The 10,801-nt window shown below is 44.5% G+C and overlaps 1 long non-coding RNA gene across 2 annotated transcripts; it reads left to right on the top strand.

Moving 5' to 3' along the window:
• The first annotated feature begins 8,695 nt into the window (after positions 1–8,695).
• On the top strand, positions 8,696–9,682 carry LOC136374096 (uncharacterized). Of its 2 annotated transcripts, none has more exons than XR_010745828.1 (3): positions 8,696–8,817; positions 9,310–9,363; positions 9,571–9,682. It is a non-coding gene; the product is annotated as an uncharacterized lncRNA (long non-coding RNA). The 2 variants fall into 2 exon arrangements; XR_010745829.1 differs by having other exon boundaries at positions 9,310–9,461.
• Positions 9,683–10,801: the final 1,119 nt, after the last annotated feature.

Below are 10,801 nucleotides of genomic sequence, written 5' to 3'. Positions count from 1 at the left end.
AGGCTGACGTGCATTACCTCAGGATGGGCATGGGCCCAACCCAATGAAAAGGCAGCATGAGGTGTCTCAAGATTTGGAGGAGAGCAAGCATTAGCAGGCTGAACAGATTCAATGATTTCCACCAGAAAACACCCTGTCTCTGTCCTGGACCTGTGAACCAACTTCTTGCCTCAAAGCAGCACCTCTGTCTCATCAGATGTACAGCCCCAGGTTGTCTCCTGAGCCTCATGGGCTTTTATGGGATTTTCGGAAACTCCGTGGAGTTCTTTCCTTTCAGGGTGTGAGGCTGGGGTCTGTCTGCCAATTTAGCATTTACCAGCAAACAGATAAACCTGACTCGTCCTAAAGAGCAGGAGCTTCAGGTTCTCACCTCCCTGAGGAGCACCAATTGAAAGCCAGCATGGAGTTCCACTCCTCTGCTTCCAGTTCAATTTTCTGTCCAAGCAAGGTCCCTTTCCAGTTCCTATCAAATTTAAGATAGCTGTTGTGACCTTGAACATGGATCTGTGTATTTTTTTCTCTTGCTAACTTCACTATTACTAAAGGGTCTAGTGCCCATCATCATGCTGTGGCACTTGCCATACTGAAAAGATAAAGACAAAAGGACTGCTCTGCTCTGGGAAGGTTACATTCTCAGCCAAGGGACCACAGACAGAGGACTCAAACACAGTGAGATGGAGTTGGCCAGATGTTTTGAAGACTCAGTGCTGCGGTAGCTTATCTGCTGTCAGATGCTTTTATAGGCATCCCAGGGAGTGATGCCTGCAGGCAGTGATAGGAAGCGATGCCTGTAGGGGCTGATGCCAAAAGGAGTATTAAGATCAGATTCAAAACAGCCCTAAGGCTGCTGATGTGAGCAGAAGGGCTCTGGCAAAATACACATTGGGTTGGCAATAGGCAGAGTGAGCCAGTGGTGTCAGCATGAACTGTGGCAGCAGTATGGTCTCACAGGACCTGGAGCTGCCTTTTCCAAACCCATCAAGGGGTGACAGTGCAATAAGCTGATCAGTGTCAACAGTGCGGGCAAGAATGTGATGTTTCATGTGATGGGGCAGAGGGAACCCAGGGAGGATGCAGAATGATGGGGCCAAAGGGACACATGAGAAAAGTGATCACAGAATCGCAGAATATCCCAAGGGAAGGGACACACAAGGACACACATTGAGTCCAACTCCTGGCCCTGCACAGGACACCCCAAGAGTCACACCATGTGCCTGAGAGCATTGTCCAAATGCTCCTTCAACTCTGTCAGGCTGGTGCTGTGACCACTGCCCTGGGGAGCCTGTTCCGACACCCAGTCACCCTCTGGGTGAAGAATCTTCCTGATACCCAACCTAAACCTCCCCTGACTCACCTTCAGGCCATTTCCATTGGGTTCTGTCACTGGTCACCACAGAGAAGAGATCAGTGCCTCACCCTCCATTTCCCACCATGAGGAAGCAGATCACTCAGTGGCAGGCAGAAATGTGTGGGAGACAAGAGAAGCTGTAGACAATAAACTGTATAGACACTGAGTTTGCAAGGCATGACAGAGATAAATTGTGTTAGGGAAAATTAAGAAAGGTTGGAGAGAAGGAAAGGCAAGAAAAGAGGTAAGGATCCAGAATATGGTATTGACCAACAGGAAAATGAAGATATTGGCCAAAAATTAGAGTTGAGGAGGATCTGCATTCCTGAAAAGCTGGGGTGCTAAGAAAAGGTGAAGAATGAAAACAAATGGAAATAGGTGTGAGGAAACCCAGAAGGTGGCTTGTAACAGGTCAAGTGAGATGGTGAGAGAAATCTGAGGAAAGTCTCTTGTGATAAGAAAATGAAGAGAAAACATGAGGAGGAATAGGGGGAAAGGAGAAAGAAAGATTTACATCCATCTTCATTGACCTGAGATAGATGAGCTGTCCTCCTATTCTCCAAGGGTCACAAGCATCAAGTAAAATGTCTCAAAAGAAAGAACACCTCCATGCAAAACAAACCTGAAAAGCATGTCAGCATCCAAACTCTCTAGCCATTAAGAAGCTGCCAGGCTTGTTTGTCTGCTTTCCCACACTGCTTCTCCAGCCCTGTTTCAATTCACACGACTGACACTGGATTTGCTACAAATAGAAAGTCTATCCCCTCACAAGCTTGACCCCTCTACCCTAGTCTTCCAAAACATTCTTGACTCCAAATATTTTTCCAGGCTGGATTTCCAGTCTCCTATCATGGCCTGTGTGAAACTCTATTGTCATATGTGACTAAGAAGGCAGCGTCTCCAAGGGCAAGCAGTCGCATGAGAGAGATGCCATTTGTTTCAGTAGGCATACCAAGCTTGGACTTGGAGCACACAGTACCAGGAGACATGCCATGGCATGTCAGAGAGCTCATGTGCCTCCTCACTGTCTCATGGGGAAACAGTCTCCTTTTAAAATTAGTTTAAAAACTTGCTCTGGGAAGGGAGCCCAGTGCTGAGCTACAGGGAAAAGCAAGAGTGAAACAATTTTCCTATTGTAACTAAGAGATTCAAGGGCAAGGGGAGGGGGTGGGCAGAACAACAAACTCTTTAGGGAAGAGCTTAAAAACACATTTTTGGGATTTTGATTCCCACCTAAAATGAGGTTTTGATACCAGTCTCTGCTGCCGTTTGTCTTCACATCTTCCCCACAGTGTCCCTGGTGCTGGTGAGGAATGGCCCTCCAATGGCAGTGTTGCTTTGTTGTTCAAATTTGCCGTGATGCTCACTAGCAAGGGTGGCCTGTGAGAGGCCACAAACTGCCTCAGACTGCCAGGGATGCTGATCTGGCTCCTCTGCTTCTTCACTTGCATTTTCTCCTGTCCAGACTCAGTGTCCACCCACAGCAGACAAGGCATGTCCTGAAGTGGTGTCACAGTTGAAGTCAGAAGGAAAAAAGAGCATGAAGTTTTAAACAAAAAAACTATAGAGGAGGTTGCTCATGGTGTACAATCAGAGGAAAAGAGTGGCAACTGGGAAGAGTGAAAACCCAAACTGCTCTAATGGTAACACCATTAGAACAGAGACATGTCCTCATTTTGTACAAAAACTTGCACAGTGAAAGTCTGACAGGCCCTTTGTAAACCATGAAGTGTACATGCTTTGCATAAATACTGAATAAAATCAATAAAATCCAAAGGCTGCTTCCTTTGGCATTTTATCACAGTCTTCAAACCCAAGAGATCTCTGTTAATCTTCAGACTGGCTAAAAGTAGCACAATGACAATCCCATGCTAGACAGCAAAAGCAGGATGGATATAGATTAGCAATATAAGGCAATGTTTTTATTAGTGCAAATGATTATCTGTCAAAATGAGCTATTTAGAGATGTGCTGAAAGCTCCAGTACTTTCATTCTTTAAATTAGGAGGCGCTTTTTAACATAATAACTAAAAAAAAAAAAAAAAAAAAAAAAAAAAAAAAAAAAAAAAAGTTGATGTTTCAACTGTAATGGCCTTTGTTTTACAGAGTGTCAATTAGAGCCACAACAGTTCTTACACACCTTAAATCTGTTTTGGACAGGGAAGTTATCCACTTCATGCTTTTCTTCTAGGTATTAATATTGATTTTTTTACTATTTGTTTTATTTTATATTTTCAAAAGTGTGTGATTCAGCCAATGCTAAGAGCTTGCCCAAATGCTACTTGCTCCCAAAACAAGGGGTGAGACAGCTCCTGACAGTCTGCATTGACAAAAGACTGGTGAGTGGGAAGAAAATTAGAGGCACAGGGTTGTTAGGCTTGCATCATCTTTAGAGGAGGGAAGGAGAAAGCCATAACCCTTGAGAAAGCTAAACCTGCTGGCAGGATCCAGAACCTCTAATCAAGAGGCAAGATAGTAGCCACACCCAGGACTGCCTGTCTCCAGAAACACCACTGTGTTTTGGAACTAAGGAGTAATAGAAGGAGTGACATGTTCTGCAGTAAAGGTTTGGCCAGACCTGATAGATGAATATTCCAGCTGCTTCCCAGCTCCAGCACCCTCTGTGCTGCACTATGGAGCTCAGTCATCCCAACAGCCAAAGTGGAGAAGCAGGCACCACAAGGCTCTGACTTGCATCATTCTACATGGCCAGGCAAGGATGAGATGGCTTCTCCAGATGTGCCTCTGTCTCTGCATCAGCTTTAAAGTGAACCCAGGATGTCCACAGCTGGACATCAGGCAGGATCTAATGTACTCCTGCCACCACAGAGACTAAGCCCATGAAAAATAAAGTGCATTGGCTGTAGGAAAGAAGAGTGAGCAGCTCTTTCTTCATTCTCATTTCAAGCCTTGGCTTGCTACTGAAATACATATTGCAACTGCTCTAGGCATAAATGTAATATCATATTTTCCACATATGTTGCTTCTTGGCCAGTACTGCCTAGGGAAAAATTCAGATGTGAAAAACACAATCACCAGTCCCAGGATCCTGTCAACACCATGAGTACAGGGCTCCGATTCTGCCCTTAGAGTTCACAGAATAGCATTGGTGCATGACAGCCAGGACAGGGTATTTCCTCTAAAATGAAAAAGCAGCAGTGCTTTTAGTCACACTGACAGTAGGGTGGAAGGATGTACTGGCCTCAAATTAGACCTCTAAACAAACAGGTGGCTGTTGGGATTGCAGGTTAAATTACAAGTGCAAAACACAAAGCCCCTGAGGTAAGGTAACTTTTAAGTAAGGTCTCTCTTTAACTCAGTTCAGCATCTAGGAAATTGAGATTAAGATTTTATGTCCATCACGAGGCAGAAGAGCTCTGGCCTCAAATGTCTCATGCCTGTAAGAGCCAGTGACAGGAGTTGCTGTTCTGCTGCTCTGGACTTCTTGCCACCAAACTTTGCACAAATAGTCAGGAGAATCACCTTCTGTCCTTTAGCTCTGTAGTGAAAGCACAAGAGCAAGAGTCTCACAGTCTTGCCTGGACCGCTCTGCTTACACTCCCTCTGAGCAGCAGCCCCTGTGCCTGTGCCAGGACAGCCAAAGGAACCAGAACTCCCTTGAGAGCACCACAGCCTTCTAATCGCCCTCCGGCACAAGGGCTGCATAACCACTCCACGTGTTTCTAACTGAGCATTGTTACACCTGATGAGAAGTGCTTTGAAGTCTACCAAGCACAGACTACAGAGCTCATAGCTGGTAAAGAGTGGAAGATCTGGAGTTGCTGGAGTAGGCAGGCCCCAGCACAATGAAAACTTGAAGGGGGGAGATGTAAATAGTAGGGCACATTCATCACACGCCAAACATTCCTATGCAATCCCTACCCCCACAGGCACCAGCTCTATCGGTCTTCCCTCCACAGCTGCTCATGAACTGCTGTGCTCTGGTGGGTGGGACTCCCCACCAGTGGGATGCAGCACCTTGCACAGGACCAGGACTCCTCCCTCTATTCCTGCTTAAATTTTTAAGGATAGAAAAGCCAAGTTATTAAGGGCACAGTAAGATAGTCCCGGATAGATCAATGAGGTCAAGCTGCTCAATGTGCATGTTTTTGCAGGGACAGATGCAAGATGTGGCTGCTTTCACCATGCTCATGGCAGGGAACTGGACAAGGAGAACAGGAAAAGGGAGGGAAATGCAAAGCTTGGATGCAAATTACTAGTCTTCAATAGCAGTGATACAGAAACAAGGTCTTGACAAGATGAGGCACGCCTGCAGAGGCATTTGCAGCACACAGGAGACTTGTGCCCCAAGCCCTCAGGGGAGCATGCAATGCCCCTTCCAAAAGGCCTCCTACTTACACCCACGGTGGAGCTCCACGTTCAGTTGAAGGAACTGGCCACCAGAAATCCTGAACCAACTAATTCTGCTAATTGTGTTTTTATACTCCTAGCCAGCATTAACCACTTCAACTTCAACTGAAGCTCTCCTGTCTTTCTGCACAAATCACAAAACAGAGATTAAAACCCAGAAAGGGAACAAATTTTGCCAGGCTGGTATCATCTGTAAGTGGCTTCAGTCACGGTTACTGATCTTGTAGGAGCAGCCTGCTTTATCCTTAGTCTGAGTACCACAACAGGACTCAGTTTACAAGTCTTGTTCAAATAGAGGTGATCATTCTGATGGCAAAATTAAATGTCAAAGCCCCATGGGCTTTGTAATACAGGAAATCAAATTTCAGAGCCCGCTCTTAAATGGGACACTATAAGTTGCAGAGCAAAAGTCTTTGGTCCATTATTTGTGGTTTTATAAAAAGGGAAATGCACAAGACTTGGGGAGAGGGGGTCAAGGTCCCCTGGCTAGTAGCAGTGCTAGGAAGAAAGTAACAGTGTCCTGATGGCCTACCCTCTACACTGACACAGTTCTGCAAAAGCAAAAGGCTCCCTTGAGGCCTCAGCAGCTAAAATACTGTGAATTTGCAATCGAGAACTAAAAGAAAAACAACTTGGTAGATCCCACTTGGGGTTTCATTGTTTTTCAAGCTCTTGTTCTTTGTTTCCATCTGAATCAGAATAAACTCACTTCTGCCCAGGTCTGAAAGAAACAATGTGACTGGTTAAAACTCTTCCAAAGCCCAAGTGGCCTCATTACCGGGCAAACCCTTTGCATACTGTGCTAGTTCAGTAAAAAAAGGATAACTAAGGATAGCTAAAGGTTATCACAGTGGTTAAGAGAACTCACTGCTGGCTGATACCAGCTAAAATCCTCTTAGATAGGAACACATATTATATTCATGTGGCATCTTTGGAGGCAGTAGAAATTGATCCTATGCCTGACCTTCTTTTCAATGGGTTTGAGGATTGCACTACTGAGATGTTCTGGAAAGGAACCTGAATTGTTCACCTGAACAATTGTCACCTGAACAGGATGACATACAGCTGTTTTACTTCTCTTATAAACTCTTCCTTGTATTCTTGGTTTGGAGACGAGATAAATTAGGAGATTCTGGGCTTCCACACTGGATTCTCTATTCCTTAGAGTCCTGTTTACAAAAAAGTACTTACCTGCATCTTGAAGCTTTTAGTAACTGAAATCTAAATCCAGAAGGATCTCATCTAATTTAACCTCATCTTTGGAACATAACTACTTACAAAATTTTACATTGTATACTTCGCATCTTCTGCTTGCCTTTGTAAACTACTAATGAAATACAGAGCAGGATTTTCTGGGATTGCTCAAGCAAGTGACTGAATCACCTCCCAGAGGAACCAGTCACTATCCACTGAACAGATAAAGGGACCTAAAGATTTGCCTAGACTAGATACCTCACTTACCTGGAACTGTATGAGAGTAATCCTAAAGCTAAGGGAGTAACGCACATAAACTGAAAACTGATTCAGGCAGAAAATATTGATAAAGCAATAAAACATAAAAAACTTACAGAGAAATATGTGTACCAGCTCCTGTTGTTATTGCTAAAAGTTATAGCTGCAGTTGACTCTTACAGAGACAAGATCATCTCCACTCCACCCTGCCTAACAAACTGACTTGTGGAATACTTCACTGGTTTCTTTATTCCCTACCTACACAAAGAAAGAGGCAAAGTGAGCAGGTCCAAAGCCACAGCCACTGTGGTACATGGACAGCCAGCCCTCCCTCCCATATAACACCAGTTTTCAAAATCTGGGCACTATGCAACTGAGACTCCTCCCAGACAGACTGAGTCATCATCAGCCAGCATTAAGGAAAGGATAAAATTAGCTTGGCTATTAGAAATGTTTGGTTAATAAATAAAACAGTAGGACAGTTTTGCTTAACAGTGGATGCAACCATAGACAGAGGTATGTCCTGGCTGCTTGCCTGGATGTAAATAGTGCATGGCTAAAATTATTTGCTTTGTCCAAGCTCAAAAAGAAAAAATCCCTTCAATGGAAACAAGAGAGCTTCCATGGAGCTGAGCATGCATCCAAGGCTGTGAGTCCAGGAAGCATTAGCTGTGTGTGTCTTGGGGCGCCACTCCTTCCTGCAGCACCCTCCCTTCCCCAAGTCCCTAAGTGCCTTTTGGCTGACATCACGTCTCACGGTGGAAAAGCACTGGGATCTCGGCAGAGAGCCACGCATGTGGGGAAGCAGACAGAGAAAGACACAATTAACAGAAGATGTATTCAAAACCAGTGTGTTGGACCTGCAGCACTGGTCTGGCTCGTTTAATGGCTGCCTGAGGAGCCACAGTCTGTGGTGTCTGATGAAGGTCATCACTGCCTTGGGAAGGACCCAGATCAGCTCCTCATCCTGTGTCTTTTCTTCCAGGGAATTGCCACTCATTCCTGGGATTTTCCCTCTGTGATGAATAGGTCACAGTCTGTCTCTGTTGCTGCAAAGCAGGACTTTGAAGCTGCTGAAGACACCCATGACTGGAGTACTGAAGGCACAAAAATTCCAGAAGCCATGGGAATGGAGCACAGAAGCAGAAATTTGGAGACACAGTGCAGTGGGAGGCGTGAGGGCAGAGGTTACGGGCTGGAATGACTGTGTGAGCAAAGAGAAGCAGCAGTAAATGGCATTTATGTCCCATGGCAGGCGGTAGGGAAGGTGTGACAGAGAGCAAAAGAACAGGAATGGCCTCATGGGAAAGCAGCCCCTGCTGACTCACCGGCTGAGTCACAGCCTTGCCCAGCTTCTATTCTTTTTCCAATCAAGGAAACAGCAACTTCCTACGAACTTCTTTAAAGGCTGGTTTGGATGCTGAGCATTCCTGCACCAAGTTTCCACTCTTGACAATCCTCTGCACCCTTCTATATATGTTTCCCAGCAGGAGGCACAATCCTTCAAAGCACACAGTGTCCTGAGGGAGGAAACGGTGCTGTGGTGCTGTGGCCGCTCCAAAGCAGAAACGGGATTTACCATTTACTGCTGATCGGCCATGCAAGTGCCTCAGATGGCCAGAGACAAGCTCTCACAGGAAAAGGGAGGTAAGGGGAAAATTCAAGCTGGGAGATTTCCATTCTGGCACTGAACTTCTGCCCTGCTAGGGAAAATGGTCACCTTCAGAGCATTGCTCTGAAAGTGGAGATCGCACATTATCCTGTTGTACTTTAAGGGTGGGAAAAAGACAGCCTACAGTGGGAAACATGAAAACTCAGGAATTACAATTGCTTCAACTAAATTTCTTTCTGGATTCAGAAAAAAAACCAGTGAAAATCAATAAGTAAGAGTAATGTTAGAGATGGAAGAAAGGGGAACCAAAACCCAAAGAATATATCTTGAAAGATTTCAAGACCAGAAAAATTACACAGGAAACAGGAAAAAATCCCTACACTGGCAAGGCTAAAAGGAAGTTTCTAAAGTCAATTAGGAACATAAGCAATCTTCACAACACTACAGGCCAAGAAGTAGATGAGAAAAACATTAACAAGGCTCAAAACAGGCACAAGGGGTTTAGGAATGTTTTTGTTCTCTTTCAGAACACAATGTCTTTTGCAGTCTTGCCATGATCTCAGAGAAGAACCAGCACTTTGGTGAGACCTACATCTTAAAGCACTGGGATAACCAAAGAATGTTGGTCTCCTGGTGTGATCCACAAGCAAATATAAAATTGCACTCAAAATATGTAGAAGTAGCATAAAAGATTTGGGACACTAAGAGGCTATGCCAGTGACACCAGCAGAGGATTTATTTTTAAGACTGATGCCTGTAACACAATTAAATATGTTTGTTTGTTGCAGCTCAAAGACTACATGGAATTTTCTAATCTAGAAAATGACAACCCTGAGAAGGATTCAAGACTCACCATGGACATGTATCTGGATTCAAGCCCTCAATGCAGTGGTGTGGGTAAAAAGGCCAGTGTGATCCTCAGATAAACAGCCACACAGAAAGCTGTGGAAGGAACGTGGTTATATCTCTCTAGTTCACATTGATGGAGCTGATGCTGAAACAATTTTTATATTTTTGTTGTTGATGGATTGGATAGAGAGCAAGAAAAAGCCCTCAAATAATTGGTGTGAGGAAGAAAAAAATCTCAAGACTAGAAGAGCCCAGGCTGCTTACTTTATCCAAAGGCAGCAGCAAGACTAGATTACAAAGTACAAATACCTAGTGAGAACACAGGCTTTTAAAATTACCACAGAAAGGCACAAAAGGCACCTGTGGTTGGAAACAAAGACGATTGAAATTAAAAATAAGGTGCAGTTTTAAACTGTGAAGATAATTAATCACTGGAAGAAATTATCAAGGGAAGTGGTGACTTCTGCTTTTCCTGTTTCCATGCAGCACACAGTACCTTTCTAAGGGTTGCCACAGCCAAATTACTCAGCAAGGATTGGAGCAGCCATGGGAAGATCTGGGGTTTTGTTGTTTGGTTGTTTACACTATCTGATGATATTTCAACGCATAATCCAGGAACACAGGAATTCACACTTGCCGCCTTGACCACTGAACTTGAGTGGTGTCCCCTTGTACATCCCTGCACTTTGGTGGATTTTTAATTCCTTCCCTTATGCTTGGCTAGTCAAAACCACACAGAGAATGTGCCTAAATGTCAAAGCCTGCCTGGTGGAGCAGTAATTCTGCACATATGGGGTGAACCCTGCTTGGGAAAGAGCTCTGTGATGTGACCCAGAGGGACTGAGAAGCTGATGGTGATATTGATGTGTGGATGTGCTCTGAGAATAATTACTGGATGAAGGCTGTCTGAGCACTTGAGCTGGGAAATAGATCAGCTATTATTGTTAGGCCCTGGAGACAATATGGTGCTAAACTTCTTACTCCTGAAGTAAATTCAAACATGTTCAAGACTGGGAAGAACTGTGTATGTTTAGAGATCTTTAAACCCAAACGTTGTGGACCTGTGAAGGTTAGATGCTTCTGCACCAAAATTGAGTTGGTGTTTGTAGGAGTCTGGGCTCAGGCACGTCCACTTCACCAATATTCTTCTTTAGTGCTTAAGTCTTAAGG

The sequence above is a fragment of the Sylvia atricapilla genome, chromosome 2 (genome assembly GCF_009819655.1).
Source record: "Sylvia atricapilla isolate bSylAtr1 chromosome 2, bSylAtr1.pri, whole genome shotgun sequence".
Lineage (NCBI taxonomy): Eukaryota > Metazoa > Chordata > Aves > Passeriformes > Sylviidae > Sylvia > Sylvia atricapilla.
Note: the sequence above shows the minus strand (reverse complement) of the source record. Positions and strands in the feature narration are given on the sequence as shown.